General features: G+C 45.5%; 1 protein-coding gene across 1 annotated transcript in view; it reads right to left on the reverse strand.

Moving 5' to 3' along the window:
• Window positions 1–17,646, reverse strand: part of LOC138820452 (serine/threonine-protein kinase 32B) — a gene marked incomplete at its 3' end in the record, with an annotated part of 153,359 nt that overhangs the window by 135,256 nt on the left and 457 nt on the right. The gene's annotated exons all lie outside the window — the stretch shown is intronic.

The raw sequence follows: 17,646 nt of genomic DNA on the forward strand, positions 1-17,646 counted from the left end.
GATCTAAGTCAGGTGGAATAAAGACAAACCCCTCCAGCCAGTCTCCTTGCAGGGGCCACGTGATGTTAGGCAGTTATGTTTCTTTGGGGCACAATTCAGAGGCTGTCCTTTTCCTGCTGGTGTAGCAGCGTGGGCTGCTATTTTCAAAACTACTGCTGGGCTAGGAAGTGGAGAATACTAAAAGATAAGTGAAAACCCAGTGAAACTTAACGCTCCTGGTTCAGCGGACTCCTGGAATAAGAGTCCCTTGAGCTGTCCAAGGCTTTGTTCAATTTCTTCAGTTCCGAGGGACTTCTTGCTGACATAGTCAAGTGTAGCATTGCTGATACGCACGTGTGGGGTTCCAGAGCTCTCTGCTCTGCCATCTTCACTAATGTCTGGCCGGTACCTGAGCCCCACGCGATGCACACTGCACTTGGGCTCTGCAGTGTGGAGCCTCACTCGTGGTGTGCGTGTTCCACGGGAAGACAGTCCATACACTGCTCCGCGAGGACTCGATTTGTGACACGCCACTGGAGCACAGCGCGTGCCCTGACCACATCCTGATGGGGGTAGTTGGAGCTTTGCAGCCTCCCAGGGGGGCAGAGTACAAGACCAGGGAGAGCGGACAGCTCACAGGCCTCGCACGGCACCGGATCCATTTATCATCTCAGCTGGGCTTTGTGCCACCATGCGGTACATTTCCTACCCCACAGGCAAGGAAACCAAAGCCCGGGAAGTTTGAGGACACTTTTCCCACTACTAATTACCAGATGCAGGCATACAATCCGCAGGGTCCCAGCTGGTGACAGCGCCCGTATCCCACACTGCACGATCCCCCCGGCTTGACCTGATCACAGACATTTATTTGTTCTTTCACAGAGAAGCTTGAGCACTAATGTTTCTCAGAAAATGTTCTGGAAAATGCTGAGCTCAAATGCAGTTGCTCTAAGTAAGAGCTGATTTGTGCTTTTCTCAACAGTTTTACTGATGTGAATCATACCACAGGCCCTTGCTACAACATTAAGTATTGATTAGAGTGGAACCTGGACTCTTGCTGCCTATGGATTTTCAATACAAATGAGCTGCTGTCTTCTGATGCCTCTTGTGGCACAGCTATCGGTACCTGTCTTTAAAATGAAAAAAAGATCCAGCCAGGAGCCTGTGGCTCACACCTGTCATCCTAGCTACTCAGGAAGCTAAAATCTGAGGACTGTGGTTCAAAGCCAGCCCAGTCAGGAAAGTCTGTGAGACGCTTATCTCCAATAAACCACAAAAAGCCAGAAGTGGAGCTTTGGCTCAAGTGGTAAAGCACTAGCCTTAAGCACAAAAGCTTAGGGACAGCACCCAGGCCAGAATTCAAGCCCCAGGCCCAGCTATAAATTAATTTTGAAAGATTCTGTTCTGATGCAGAATTTAACAATAGCAATTTAATTTATAAAAAAAAAAAAGTCTTCTGAGACCTAGGAGAAATAAGTTGATCCTACAGATGTATTATTTTCTTCAATTCTATATGTTATTTTTCCAACAATGAAATTATAATTGCCAACAACAAAAAAATCCAACCAAACTAAAATATATAAAGGAAAGGAAAATGAACAGCTTTAACTCCTTGTCAGGCAACTTCTGTACCTTTGGCAGCACTAAGAATATTTTCATCATTAAATCCTGTCATGAATTTGGTTTGTATTATAATGGATGTTCGTACGATTAAATTTTCTAAGCATAATTATTTTTATGTCTTCAAACTCTTCTAAGCCAGGTGTGATGGCTCACACTTACAATCTTAGCCACTAGGAGAGGATCCTGGTTCAAGGCTACCCTAGGCAAATGTTAGATCTTATCTCAGCAAACAAGCCAGGCACAATGGTACAAGTCTGTATTTCAGTCGAATGGGTTGTGTAAGTAGAAGAATCTCAGTTCTAAGCCAGATGACTGCAGCTGAAATATAAAGGAAAAAGGGCTGAGGGCATAGAGTAAGTGGCAGAGAACTTGCCTAGCAAGTACAAGGCCCTGAGTTCAAATCCCAGTATATCTAAAAAATACTCCAAAACAGAGCAGTACTTTTAGGGCATGTTTCCATTCATGTTGACTATTTTGGTTGTTACTGGTATACCACTTGTGTGTGTGTGTGAGAGAGACAGACAGACAGACAGACAGACAGACAGAAGCTGGTCTAGGCTGCATGCACTCAGTCACACACGAATCCTCATTTGATGACCATGTCTTCAACACACCACGATAACTTAAGAGAGACTTGGGAAAACACTGAATTAACAAAACTTCACCAAAGCAAAGTACATATGAGACATCTAAGAAGTGCACAGCTTGGAGGGGCGTCTAGGATGAAGAAACAATCTGCAGAGGAAAAGCAACATCTGCGCATGGAGGTGACATAAGCAATCTCTCCAAGAGAGAGCTACTGAAAAAGAGAGGGGCAGAGACACTGGGAAAGACGACCACACGAGTAAAACCTACATGGGTGACCTATTGCCATGAAACCCCTCTGCGCAATTCATATACTACACTAAAGCGGTGGAGGGCAAGAATGTAAAATGGACCGTTAAGGAGTGGAAAGGAGGAGAATGGACAGGGTGAACATGGTCGAAGCACTTGATACACATGTGTGAAAATACAACAATAAAACCTGTTGAAGCTATTCTAAGAGACGAAGGAAGAATGAGCAACAGAGACGGGATGGATTTGATCAGGGACACTGTGCGCACGTACAGAAACATCCAAATGAGACCCTGTGTCGCGAATCCATGCTAATAAAAATATAAAACAAAGCGTTAAAAATAGGTTGCCACATGGCTACAGTGTAAATGGCACCGTGTGTTCTTTTACAGGTTGGGATAGGAGGTTAGTAAAGTGCACACTGTGTCTGGCTGAGGAGAATTCCTCTTTCTTCTCCCTGCAGCGTTTTCCACATTTTTCCGCTTTGTGTTTAGGGTGAAGAGCGATTCCGTTTTAGTGCGGATGGTTTTGCTAGCTTCCCAGGTTGCGGTGACATAAAAGGAAACGTCTGAGATCAGGGCGGGTCTTTCACAGCTCCATCCGGGTGCAGTCCCTCTGCTCCAGCGCACACAGGCTGGTCTTTGGCAGGAGAGGGACCGGGGGAGACAGCACGAGAGGTGGATGGAGGGAAGATGGGAGGTTGAGGCCCAGCAGGAAGTGCTGACCACCCTGCTTAGTCAAGTAAGGAGGTGGAGGGCGGCTGGCAAAGTCCTAGTGTCCTTCCGGAATCTAGCAAGGGACAACCTAGGAGGTGTTCAGTGCAGTGGACACAGCCAGCCAGAGGTGCAGGGCGAAGCTAAACCTTGGCCGAGTCGCACTCAGCTGAACCCCCCAAAGTGTGCACCCCAGGGAAAAGCTAACAACATTCCCTTCACCCCATGCCACCTCTCCTTGTGCAAGGCTGAATGTTAACCTCACCACCCCCCTTTCCCCCCCACACACACTTTCCTTCACATCATGGCAGTGTGTCTTGATTGTAGGACTGTAACAAACACTGGGGTTTGTCTACCCTCCAGCCATCCTACACGCCGCCTCTGGCTGGCAGATCACAGAACTCAGGCATCCCGGACATAAGGCAATGGGGTATATTTTGACCCAGTGATTGGTCCAGGACAAGGACGTGTGACTTAGTTATGACCAATGAACTGCAGCAAAATGTCTCCAGGTACCTTCTGGGAAGTATTGCACTCCCAGATAAAGGAATCGAGAGAAGAAACAAACATTCTTTTGTGCCTCTGCTCCCTTCCTGACTGGGTGCTGTGCTGTGGGGATATTTATGCATCCAACAAGTAGCACAGGGGACCTACTGTGTGCCACCATGACTCCAGTTGCTTTCTGTGTGTAAGGAAACAGAAAAACCCAGTCACAGACAGCTTCCAGAGACCCAACTTGGAGAGGCCATAGGTCCCCCGCTAGCCTGGCCTCAGCCCATCTGGGGTGTCCCTAACAAGTGATGAGCCAGAACCAAAGCAACACTCCGCATCCCCCACCCCCTCGAGAGCTTTCCCCAGGGACCTGCCCTTTCACACAACAACGTTCTCCACCACAATGAAAAGAAAACCACCGCCTGGTTCTAGCTGACAAGGGCCCACCTTAGTTACGGTATCGGTATCTTCTGTTGACCCCTTGGCCATGGTGGAGATTCACACACACAGAATCTGCCCACACTGCCCTTCTGCAACCCGCACTTGCCACATGCACACTCCATCAGCTCAAAAGTCAACATCCTTTCAGTGCATTTTCCACAGTATTAGCTTCTGGGATGCAGATTGCAGTGTCACCGCACGCCAGCCTTATGAATATGGAGTATTTATTACTTGATAGAGAAGGATGGCAAGAAAAACATGTCAGCAATGCAGAGTAACACCGTGACTCATCAACATCGACAACTCCCCTACACGTCAGCCCAATAATTCCATCCTGGGGGAAATGAGCAAAGGGGAGAATGGCCTGAACAAAGGGGAACATACTACAACAAAGGCGCTCAATTTGGTGTCATTTATAAGAACAAGGGATACGCTCAGTGCCCCCCAGTAGGAAGCAAGTTAGAATGAATCTCAGCCCATCTCCGCAAAGGGACAGCATGTGAGTGTGGTGTTGGAACTGGATGATTTCTTCTCACTCTTCATCCCTGCAGAGTCAGGATCCACTTTGTGGGTACAATAAAGTCATGTGCTCTGACTCCTAGACTCTGGGCTTGCTTAGTCAGCTGACTTTTTCAGCCACTAGGATGGTGACAGTCATGAAAGCAGCCAAGTATGAAAGGTGCCTCTCGCCACACTTTTGCCATAGCAGGAGACGGGCCATCTTGTGTTCCTTCTGTCTGTCTAGCTTGGATCACTGGACCTCAGGCACAGGACCGAGAAAAGGACACTTGCGGTTTGTCAGTGCATGTGGGATGGTATGTGAGGCACTGAGGTTGATGGGTGAAATTAGGTGAATGTGTCAGCTACCTGCACAAATGCAGCCCCAAATGTTCATTCAGAGAGCAGAGGCTCTCTGTGATGTGGTTCAGTGGAAAGTGGGATAAACATTGTATCTGCAGTCAGAGGTTAGAAAGGTGAGTGGAAAACTATTTATTTCTCCAAAATTTCCACACAAAAAAGCAGGTATTAACAGCACAACAAAAAACCATAAATCATCATACAGGAGATATACCACCGGATAATCTTTTTTGTGTGCCATTCACAATAGCCCAGCTGTGGAATCAACTGAGGGGCCCAAGAGCCAATGAACAGATGAAGAAAATATGGCTTATCTATACTATGGAGTATTTTTCAGCCATAAAGAAAAATTAAGTCATGTTATTTGTGGGACAATGGATGGAACTGGAGATCATCATGTTGAATGAGATTAGCCAAGGACAATGGATGGAACTGGAGATCATCATGTTGAATGAGATCAGCCAAGGACAATGGATGGAACTGGAGGTCATCATGTTGGATGAGATCAGCCAAGGATGATGGATGGAACTGGAGATCATCATGTTGAATGAGATCAGCCAAGCTCAGAAAGACAGAGATGCCATGTCCTCACTCACCTGTGCACTCCTGCACTATATTTGGAAGAGGAGAAGTAGGGAGGGGCGAACTTGTTCAAAGTACATGGTACATGCATAGGAAATAATCAGTACTAACCTCCTCATGTTAATCTATACTAATTCAAAAATAAAATTTAAGGAATTAAAATGCTGAACTGAACTTGATTAATACTCAAATGTATCCAAAGATAAACTAATGGTAAAGGGAAAAGAAATAAAATTGGATGCAAGGTGCATATAGGGTTAATAGCTGAGATGAATTATGACCCCATTTCAGTATATAGTTTTAATATGAAAATTGCAGGGCTGGGAAGGTGGCTCAGTGGTAGAGTGCTTGCCTTGCATGCCTGAGGCCCTGGGTTCGATTCCTCAGCACTACATAAGCAAAAGAAAAAAAGCCAGAAGTGGCACTGTGGCTCAAGTGGTAGAGTGCTAGCCTTGAGCTAATGAGCTGAAGGACAGCGCCCAGGCCCAGAGTTCAGGCCCCACGACCGGACCCCCCCCCAAAAAAAAAGAAAATTGCAATAGAAAACTGGATGCTGTTGACTCACATCTATAATCCTAGCTACTCTGGAGGCTGAGATCTGAGGACCATGGTTCAAAGCCAACCCAGGGCCGACTCTTCCTACAATTAACCAGCAAAAAGCCAGAAGTGGCACTATGGCTAAAGTTGTAGAGTCCCAGCTTTAGGCAAAAAAATCCCAGGGGCAGTACCAGGTCCTGAGTTCAACCTGTAGTACCAGAGCGCACACGCGCGCGTGCGCGTGCACACACACACACACACACACACACACACACACACACACACTACAGTATATTGAATAAAACAGCTCATTATCCTTAAAGCACTAGAAAAGAATGTGTGCTCACACCTGCTATGCTAAACATGTTTAGGCAGGAGTGATCCTGTCTACAATGTCTCGCATGCAAAGGAAATTAGAGCACACATGAAGAAATGGCCCATCTTCCACAGTGAAGAGGAGCCCACCCACCAACACTGGCTCGTGATGAACGTGTGACATCTGCAGAGCTGTTAAAGGATTTACAGGGGAAAATGAATACAGAGGCCAGACATAGGAGGGACTTCAGCAGAAAGATGGGAGTTTGGGGAAAGAAATGCAATGAAAGCCTTAGAACTGAACAATATAATGTCTTAAATCTGAAATTTTATTAAATAGCAAGAATACAGAGAATCTGTGAACCTGAAGATGGTTCAGTGGAAAAGAGTCCAAATTATGCAGAGAAAATATACTGCACATAGACAATCTCTGACATATATGTGATTGTTAGGAGGAAGAGGAAAGAGAATGTGACACAAACTAGAAAACAGTAGCCCAAAATTTTCCAAAATATCAATCTACTGTCGAAGAAGCACTACAAACCCTAAGCAGAAAGTAAAACAAAACAGTCATGTCTGGACATATCAGAGGCAACACTGAAAGCCAAAGATGAAGTAAAATCCTCAAAGCCTCCTGGGATAAGAAGACACATTACTGGATGAACAGTCTGGAAGATGCCTGGCTTCTCAACACAAAGAACAATGTCAAGAACACACATATATCTTTAGGTGCTAGGGGAAAATGTCAACTTATAAGTCAATGTCCAATGGAAACACTCTTCAGAAGCAAAGTGAAATAAAAATATTTTACTTAAATGCAAGCTGCAATAATTTGTTCCTCGGTGAAGCTAGCTTTACAAGAAAGGGTAAAGGAATTTGTAAAGCTGAAGGAAAATTATGTAGCTAAAAAAAGTAATTAAGAACATTAGTAGTATTATATATATCAGTAAATAGAGAAATTGTTTCTTTAAAAATAACAATTTGCTATTAAAAGTAGTCACACACCATGCATTTTATATTACATACAGACTGGACAATAAATAGGGAAATGTAGTTTTACTGCTGTGTGTGTGTGTGCGTGCAGGTATTGTGGCTTGAACTCAGGGCATGGGCACTGTCCCTGAGTTTTCTGGCTCAAGGCTGGCTCTCTATCACTTGAGCCACAGCTTCAGTCCCAGCCTTTTGCTGGTTAATTGTAGTTAAGAGTCTCATGGACTTTCTTGGACTGGCTTTGATCCATGACCCTCAGATCTCAGCCTCCAGAGTAGTAGGATTAGAGATGTGAGGTACCCACTCCTGTCTGGAAGTGTTGCAGATTTGTTTGTTGTTTGTTTTTGCACAAGGCGAGTGCTCTAACACTTGAGCATTTGAGCCACAGCTCCACTTTAAGATTTATGGTGTTTAATTGGAAGAAAGAGTCTCATGGACTTTCCTGCCCAGGCTGGTTTTGAACTGCAATCTTCTCATCTCAGATTTCTGAGAAGCCAGGATTACAGGTGTGAATCACCAACACCCAGATTGTACGTGTCTTTTATTACACAGAGACCAAGGGATCATTGCAAATCAGGCTATGGTGCGTTCAGTCGGTAACTTGTAATTCCTACAGCAACCACTTAAAAACTAAAAGAGCTTTAGCTAAAAACATAATACTTGTGTTAGAACAGAAGGCAAAAATTGTTATTGTGATCCTCAGATCTCAGTCTTCTGAGTAGCTAGGATTACAAATGTGAGCCACCAGCACCTGGCTATTAAACTAATACAAAAAAAGGGAGGGGGAAATAAATAGAAAGCAAATGCAAAGATATAGTAAGATTCAACCCAAACACATCAATGGTTACATTAAACAAAGACTAAACACTTCAATTAAAAGGCAGAATTTTTCAGATAAGACCACAAAATTACAACTAGATATGATTTAAAGTGACCTTTAACAGCAACCCGACAAAGGCGGTGTGGCTTTATTATGAGCAGCCACGTAGAAGTCGAGACAAGCAGTGCTGGCAGGGATGGAGAGTCCTTCACAATGGTAAGTCAACCCAACAAGGAGATGTAATCATGGGAACTGCACAGACCCCGGTCAGCATCATGCAGAAGTGAGCACACACTGCCCACACCACAGGGGACAGAAAGCTCACGCTCACATACAGATATTAACACCCCCTTCTCATTAATAAGTGAAAAGCAACAAAACTCAGCCAAGATAATTTCTGGAGATGTGTGTGTGTGTGTGTGTGTGTGTATTCATACACACACACACACACACACACACACACACACACACACACACATCTGAGGGAATGCAAATCAATACACAAGAAAAACACCTGCACAGCTATTCTTAAACTGTGGCTCTATACACAGCAGCCAGGCTGGGGAATCAGATGAGGTGTTCAACAACAGATTAATGGGTAAAGAAAATTACACAGGTATGGAATATTACTCCACCATAAGAGAAATGAAATTACATCGCTGGCAAGAGAGCAGATGGAACTGGGGAATGGCACACTGAGCAGGAAAGGCTAAGACCGGAAAGATAAGTATCAGAAGTTTTAGCTCGCTTGTGGAATCTAGTTCTAATGATGATGATGGTGATGATGATCATAATGCTTCTGGCAACCATAATGAAACCCTTGCATTTTCCTAATGTATGCTAATTTAAAAAACAAATGCAATTTAAAATAAAGAAGGATAGAGACAATTGGACTGACCCACAGTGACATTTGTCAAACACTATGGCAAGAACAAACTACAAGGCACATATTCTTTTCCAGTGGGTGTGGCCTGAACCAAACGCTGAACCAAACATGTGTCCTTTGATACACTCTGAAGGACTGAAAACAAATGGGCTCCTGAACTAAAGGATGCCTATCCCAGACTTCAGAGTCTTGTAAAGGCAGACTGACAGTGGAATGCTGAGTCAGGTGTGTCAGGAGCGCAGATGGTGGACTGTGAAATGTGCAGAGAAGTCAAGGGGACCCTGGAGTTGGCATCTGGGAAGATGGGGAGCTCGGGGAGCAGTAGATTGGGGACAAAGAGGAAAACGAGTCAACAAATGAGAAACGTTCAATGTGATCGTCTACTAAATGGCCAGATACAAATTTGAGGTTGCTGATAAAAATTCTGAGCTTTCAAGTCACAGGCTGAGCTTGCAAAGGAACATCATTTAAAAGGAGAAAGAGGGCCTGTCAACACATCGTACACTGCGGTTTTTAAAGTGGATATTGCTTCCAACTGCTTTTAACCCAACCTCTGCCCTGCAGACTACAGCCATGAATTTATGTCAGGATCTAGTCTTGTTAACTACAGAGAGATAGATGCACCCAGAAAAATGGAGAACAGGACCATCTCCCTCATCAGCCAAGAAACAAACCAAACCGCCCACCTACATGCCAAGGCCTGATCTTAGGTCATATTTACTTTAATCATGAGTTATACTTTTGTTTCTCTTCTTGTCCTTCCATGTCAAAAAAAATGACAGGGATTGGTGAAATAGAACTTAAGAAGATTTACAACCACAGTTTAGGAGCATGATACCTCAGAAAGATCAGGAACACTTATTAGTTTCTGGGAGAAATAAAACACCAATGCAAATCATTTTCAAATGCATAATCCAGGGAAAGCATAATTCTGGTTAAGGCATGGGAGAGCTCCTCTGTCTCTCCAGGAAGATAAATGGAGTAATTATATTCCAGAGAAAAGGGACACACACACACACACACACACACACACACACACACACACACACACACACACACACGCACGCACGCACGCACGCACGCACACACACAACACGCACACGCACGCACACAAACCTGTGTTGGAATTTATGAAATACGACATGCAGTGACTTTTCGATTTTGTTTGAAAAGTGTGCTTCATAATAATTACATTTTAATGGAATTTATAAATATACCACTTAAGTGATCAGTAGAGAATTCTGCTGCGGCAGAATTTGGAGTCTAATAAGCTACACTTTCTGGAAATGGGAGCTCAGTAGCCATTTCCACAGGAACAAGGGGCTAGAAGGCTCGCAAGGCACCTATACGTGGATTTGGGTTAACACGCACACAGGCCTATCTAGTGAGCAGAACTGAACCTATTCATGCAGGATTTCCTTTCTCTCTGTTTTCTGGTGGCACTGAGGTTTGAACTCAGAACTTCACTGGGTGAACACTCTACCACTGGAGCCACAGACTCCAGCCTTTTTGCTTTAGTTATTCTTCAAATAGACTTTTGTGTTTTTTGGCCCAGTTGGCCTCTGAAAACGGTTCTCCTATCTCTACCTCCCATGTATTACACTTCCTTTGGATTACATTCTGCCTAGCCACCATGCCCATCCTCCCTGGATTTTCATGTCTTCCGGCCACTGATTTCTTTCCTCTGTCAACCCATCCTTCAGTCTGCAGCTCTCCTGAGATAAAGCCACAGTGACCCCTTATCTTAGAACTGTCAGGAGCGGCTTTGCCAGTGCACAACCAGGGCAGGCGCACGCTGCAGGCTGGCTCCACGATTGCTCTCTAAGCTTTGAAGGTTTGCTTGCAAAGCACAGTAGCACATGCACAGGCCTGCACTTCCAGCAGGGGGGTCCCTGCGGGGAGCGGGAGAAGGGGGGCTCATTTCTGTTGCTTAGCCTCCTGAGGCCGGAAGTCCATGCACCCACAATGTGTAGGGGTTCAGTAAGATCTGGGGAAGGTGAAAACCAGGTCATATTCTGCAGTCACATGGGGTGTGGCTTTTAGGATTTCAGCTCTTCTTATTCTGGGGGACACAATTCAATCTTCAACACTAGTCACCCAAGGGCTTTCTGAAGTGACAGCTCTTTTTCTAGGGACACTGGCCACTGTCTGGCCTCCTTAAAGCCTGCACACCAGCACTGGCCTCTCCTGGGAATGCCAAGACCATCAGCAAGAACAAGACTTTAAAGGCCACTGGAACATCGGGGAGTGGGCAGCAGGCACCCCAATGCAGGACACATGGCCATGACATCATCGCTGTCTCCACAGAGCTTGGTAGAGCCCAGCTTCTGAAATCAGACCTTGGCCTCCCTCACGTCCAGATCCTACAGATGAGATATTGGTCCTTCTGAGTCCGTCCTATTTTTCATAATATAATGCCCTCCAATTCCATGTGTTCCTACCAATGAAATAATGCTGCTCTTTATGGCTGAATAGCAGTCACTTGTGTACATATACCATGTTTTATTATCTGTTAGCTGGTTCCACAGCTTGACTGTGTGAGCAGTGCTGCAATAAACCAGGGTGTGCATGTAGCATCTCCACTAGATTCTGACTCACATCCTTCCGGTATATATCCACCAAGGTAGAGTAGGGTCATAAACAAGTCTATTCGTAGAATTTTGAGGTATATTCATGCTGATTTCCATCGTGGCAGAACTAATTTACATTCTCACCCAGTGTCCGAGGGTTCTTCTCTTCCCACCCTACCCAGCATCCTTGCCAGCATTTGTGGTTGTTTAAGTCAAGATGATTGCCTTTCTGATGGAATCTCAATGGGGTTTTGATTTGCATTTCCTTTATGGTGAAGGATGTTGAGCCCTTCTTCATGTATTTATTGGCTATTTCTACTTCTTTTGAAAACTACCTGTCCAATATATCTGCCTGTTTATGGATTAGCATACTTTTGTGTTTAATTTTTTGTTTATGTATATATTCTGGATATTAGTCTCTTGTCAGGTCTCAGAATCTTCTGGAGGAACCTTTAGGGTCTTACAAGTATAAGATCCTGTCATCTGAAAATAGAAATAATTTGGCTTTTCCTTTCCTATATTTTTTGTTCCTTTTTTCTTGCCTTATTGCTTGGGCTAAAATTTTAAGTATTATACTGGACCAAAACAGTAAGAATAGACATCTTTATTCTAATTGTAGAGGAAATGCTGTAAGATTGTACCCACTCAGGGTGATATTGTCTATGGGTTTGTCAAATATATCATCTAATAGATTGAGCTGTTATTCTACTCTGCCTTTAGAGTTTTGCTTCTATCATGACTTTGTTCATTGAACTGTCTTTGTATCTCAAAACTTACTTGATCACTGAGTATGAGCTTTCAAATGTGTTGTTTGGTTAGGTCTGCAAGTTTATATTGAGGACTTTTCGCATCTATTTTCATCAACAATATTGGTCTATAGTTCTCCATTTTTCAGCACTAGGGAGGTTTTTAACACAGGGCCTAATGCTTGTTAAATGGATGCAGAACCATTGATCTATGCCACCAGCTGATTAAGATGATCACTGATTATTTTAAGGCAGGCTTTCTCCCCTTGCCCAAAAATAGGACTGATGTCTGAGGTACCACCCCTTACCTTAGGCCTTTGAGGTCACAGGTGCAAACTACCACATCCTGATCCCCTTTGTGGAGATGGATCTCCCTCTCCCTCTCCCCCCCCCACTCTCTCTCTTCCTCCTCTCTCTTTTTCCTGCCTAGGGTGGTAGAGAACCAAAACTATTTAGTTGAGATTTCTTTGTTGTTAGTAAAAGCTCTCAAAGATACTACTTTTTAGCACTGTTGTACCCCCATTAGTCTGATATACTGTCTCTATTTTCACTTGATTCTGGGAGGTTTTAGAGTCCTTTCACTCCAATTTCTTCAATAACCTACTGATCATTTAAAACTGTATTGTTCAATCTCCATTGGACACTGTATAGCTTCTATAGTTTCTCTTGCTACTGATTTCTAGTTCCACTCCATGATGATCTGATAAAATGCAAGAAATTACTTTATTTGCTCAAAGTCCCCATATTAGATGACCAGGTATTCCTAACAATCTTTGTCCCTTCCAGTTCTCTCAGGAAAATGCTGAAGTTCAGTGCCTGCTTATGCTGTTCGGTCCTTCTGCGGGGCTGGTCCTCCTCCTCTCCACACTTAAAGCTTTCCCTCAAGACTCAGAAACAGACTTCCCTCCATCTAACACAGCTGGCTGTCTGGAAGAAAGCCATCTTCCCTCTGTTTTGCTTTCTTCTTAAGTAAGACTTTCTATATGCCTCTGGTCATATAAAATAATGAACTCCAAGAAATGGAAACAAGACGTTTTTTTCTTTGTTGTTTTCTTTGTTTCTTTCTTGTTTATCTGTCTTTGGGAGGGTAAGGGTGGCACAGAAACTGAGAGACAAAGACAGCAGTGGTACTCACTAGACACTATGTAGACAATGATTTATACAACCTGTGGATGGTGACAAGAGGGAAAAGCAGAGAGAAGGAAAGGGTGACATTGTCCAAAAAATGTACACATTACCTGACCTATGAAACTGTAACCCCTCTGTACATACCTTCATAAGAATAATTTAATTTCATTTTCCAGAAATGAAAGAAATGCACTGCTCTCTCTTTAGATGGTAAGGAACCAATATATTCAAGAGTCTGATATCTGCTAAACCATTCCAGGTTGTCCTGTCTTTGAGAAGAGTTTCTCATAGTTCTCCACCAAGCTGCTGGACATGGGGGCAGAGAGGTGGTCTCCACTGCAAGCTCAGTTCTTTGCCCCTCAGTTTCAAAGAGGGATTGTGACCTCAAGTCCAACAACCTTTCCCAACAACCTTCTCTGGTAATAAATCTGAAGCGTCTGCATCTGTTTCTCTGTAGCTTCAGAACCCAGAGGAATGCAGGAAACGGGACCCCAGTGAGTGACTAGTCGAGTTCATCTTTCCAAAAAGCAGCTGTGGTGTGCTTTTCCTGGCTCTGTCCAAGGCCTGTGCGGTGCACGGGTAAAAAGAGACTATCACTGTACTCCACAGGTCCCAGTCAGCACAGAGCATGGATGTGGGCTGTGTGGGTTTTAATTCCCCCAAAGGCCCCCGTGTGAACCTTTAGTCTGTAGGCGGCACTATTTGGATGTGGTAGAACTTTCCAGAGTGGAGCCCAGTAGGTCCCCAGTCATTGGGGTTTGTGACCTTGAAGAGGATGTTGTAACCCTGGGCCTCTTCTCTTGCCTTTGCTTCCTGGCCATGGAGTAAGTGGCTTTCTCTGCCACCGGCTCCTCCCATGATTTTTTGCCTCATCACAGAACCAAAACAACAGGGCCAACTGATCATGAATTGAAACCTGCAAAACTGAGCAAACATAACCTATGTTTTTATAAGTCAGCTACCTCAGGTACTTTGTTACTGTAACAGAAAACTGACTAACACCAATAGGGAACCCAACAATTGGAAGAGACAAGCCCCTGGGTCACAAACCATTGAGTCCCAAGGAGCACAATAGTAATAGATGCTAGAGCAGATGATTTGGGAGTTTGTTTTTTTTTTTCTTTCTCGTTTGTTCCTTTTTAACCTCTTTCTCAGCAGCATCCATTTGCCCTACTTCTGTTGATATCCCAGCATTCCCTGGGAGGTTTTTGTCTGTTTGTTGTTCTTCATATATTCCCATAGTCAAAACACTGCCTGTAGACCCAGCTCCATTGCCAAGATCCAAGCACAGGCCTGTGACCCAGCCCGGCCAACTCCAGCCTCCTATCTCCCTGGTTGCAGTGATTTACTGGGGAATAACCCTGGGACTGTGCAACCAGTGTGACAATAACACTCTGTCCTCCCTCGGCATGCAGAGCTGTGAGCCTGTCACCTGGAGTCCAAGGTCTTGGGAGGAGAAGGCCTGGCTGTCACCTGGAGGCTTAGATCCCCACCCATGAACCACGCTCCCAGAAAAGAGCAGAGGCAGATTCCTGATATGATTTGGGAGCCTGCTTCCATTTGTGGCTGAAAAGAAGACTCCATCCATCCATCCATCCATCCACTTGCCAAAAGTGTACTGAGAATCAATTGAATTCCAGGTATGACTTCAAACTTTGAAGATAGAACATTGGGCAAAACCTACAGACTCTCTCTCTCTCTCTCAGAAGCTCCTAATGCTCCAGGAGGAGACAAACACATCAGATCCGGCTTTCAAGGCATCTGCCACTGAGTGGAGGACAAATGTTGCTGTGGTTTGGATCTGCAGTGCCCCCAGATGCTTTGTGTTAAAGGCCTGGTCTCCAGCCCACGCTGCCACTGGGAGTCCAGGCCTTTCAGAAGTGTGGCTGCACCTGTGGTTATTTTGTGCTCTTCAGAGACCAGGTTTCTCAGAACACAGCTCTCCTGGGTCACTTAGACCAGCAGCAAGAGCTTACCTTACCCCAAACCTCCCTAAGCTCTCTCCCACACCCTCAAGACTGATGCAAATCAAGAGTTTGCTCACACTTTCCTCCTGAAGATAGAAGCTGCTGAACGCCTGTGCTGAGAACCCTTCTAGACCCCAGTCCCCTAATCTTTCCCATCTTTCTGACTTACCAAAATATATTTATTCCAATACCCCAATGGTTCCCATTCATGGATCCCTTTCAAGTAACCAGTAAAAGGACTTGGGTCCAGAAACCGAGGAAGTGAGGTTTGCCATGTGCTCCTGCCATGATGTTATGCCTCACCACAGGACCCAAAGCAACAGGAAGCAACCAACCAGCCACTGAAGCCATCTGCCAAAAAAAGAAAAAACCCTTTCTTCCATATAAATTGTTTGTCTAAGGTATTTTTGTCACAGTGACCAAAAGCCAACTTGCAGTTAAAAAAAAAAGTACTTTAATAGCATTGTAGATGGCAAAAGTGGCTACAAAGAAAGGAAAAGCAAGGAAGGGATCAAGAGCACCATTAAGTGGCGTGGCCAGTGAAGGCTCATAAAGACCCAAAGGAGGCTAATGGCATGACGCTGGGGAACCAAGTCCTCGGGAAACAGAGTCAGGGCTACAGACAAAGAAGAAGGTGTTGGCTTGCGTGAAGGGCAGGAGGGAAGCAGGAGAGTGAGGAGAGATGAGGTGGGGGCCCTCCATCTTGCTTGTGGTCCTGGAGACAAGCCAGGGGAAGGGAGCTCAGGAGAGAGATCAGAATGTGCCTAGGAAATAAACTTAGCCACTAATGGGTGGCACCTAACATTTTCTCCTTACACAAAGAAAGAGGTGAGAAGCAGCCAGTATCACCCAAGTCCACGTCTCACTGGGCTCCAGTGTTCCAGCCTTATACTCTCCCAGCACCAAAACACATAGCTTATAACCAACTGAGACCTAATCCGCTTGCAAAATGAGAGGAGGCAATGGCAAATGAAAAGGCTCGCTGCACCGAAGCCAGCTATTTACCAACAGATACTTCAAATCTATCAATATTTATTTGTGAAATAAAGGATCGAGGGAGCTGTGGATATAAAGGTGGCAAATCCCTCTGCAAAGAAAAGTGAAAGAAAACGAGACACAAAGAGGGGGGGGAGGGAGGGGGGAGGGAGAAAATCATTTAAAGCAAGACCTTGACCCAAGCTAGAATCACAGATTCCTAAAATCAGGGGCGGGGCCACCGGGTGTCCAAACTTTTATGAAACACACCAAAGCAGCCACAATATCTCCTCTGCCCCCAGCCAGCTCTTACCAGCCACTGCTCCACACTGAAGGCCAGGAGGAGCTGGCATTGCACTGCCATTAGCATCAAGGACCATCCTCTAGGGATGGAGGAGTCCCTAGATCCCTGCTAGAACCAAGTGCAGGCTGGCATAAGTGTGCTCATTTAGACTTTGCGTGTGTGTGTGTGTGTGTGTGTGTGTGTGAGAGAGAGAGAGAGAGAGAGAGAGAGAGAGAGAGAGAGAGAGAGAGAGAGATACCAGTACTGGGGCTTGGACTCAGGGCCTTGTGATCTCCCTTGGCCTTTTTACTCCAGGCTGGTGTTCTACCACTTAAGCCACAGCTCCATTTCTGGCTTTTGGCTGAGTAATTAGCGACAAGAGTCCCATGGACTTTCCTGTCCAGGCTTCACTTAAGCTTTGGAGAGCCCCTACAGCCTCTGGATCTCTAGAACCTATGATCTGAGCACACAAAGCTGTCCCCAGAACAGAAATGACCAGGACAGCTTCCCGGGCACTGCCCGGCCTCTCAGCCAGCTCTGCCTTGTATCTGTGAAGAGACGGTTCCTCCCTTCCACTCTGGGGGCCGATTCAGGACTTAGTGCCACCCAAAACACTGCCTGGCACGGGGCAGGCTGTGCGTCTGAGCCGCTCCTCGTTCCTGGGGTGCGGTGGGGTTGGGAGTCAGCACCGGAGGAGGCGGGAGTTCGGGGACCGCGCGGTCCACGGAGCCCTGGCCGCGCTGGCGCGGGTCTGGCCTGCTGGCGATTTACAGGGCGGCTCCCACGCGCGATTCGGCCTCCAGCGTCCCCAAAGCGCCAGGGAGCAGGGGGGTTCTCATCCCTGGGTGAGGACCCCGCCGCCTTTCCGAGAGGCTAAGGAAGTTCTCCGTGGACACCCAGCACGGGC

Source organism: Dipodomys merriami, unplaced genomic scaffold (genome assembly GCF_024711535.1).
Source record: "Dipodomys merriami isolate MVZ:Mamm:240054 unplaced genomic scaffold, mDipMer1.0.p SCAF_889, whole genome shotgun sequence".
In the NCBI taxonomy this organism is placed as follows: domain Eukaryota; kingdom Metazoa; phylum Chordata; class Mammalia; order Rodentia; family Heteromyidae; genus Dipodomys; species Dipodomys merriami.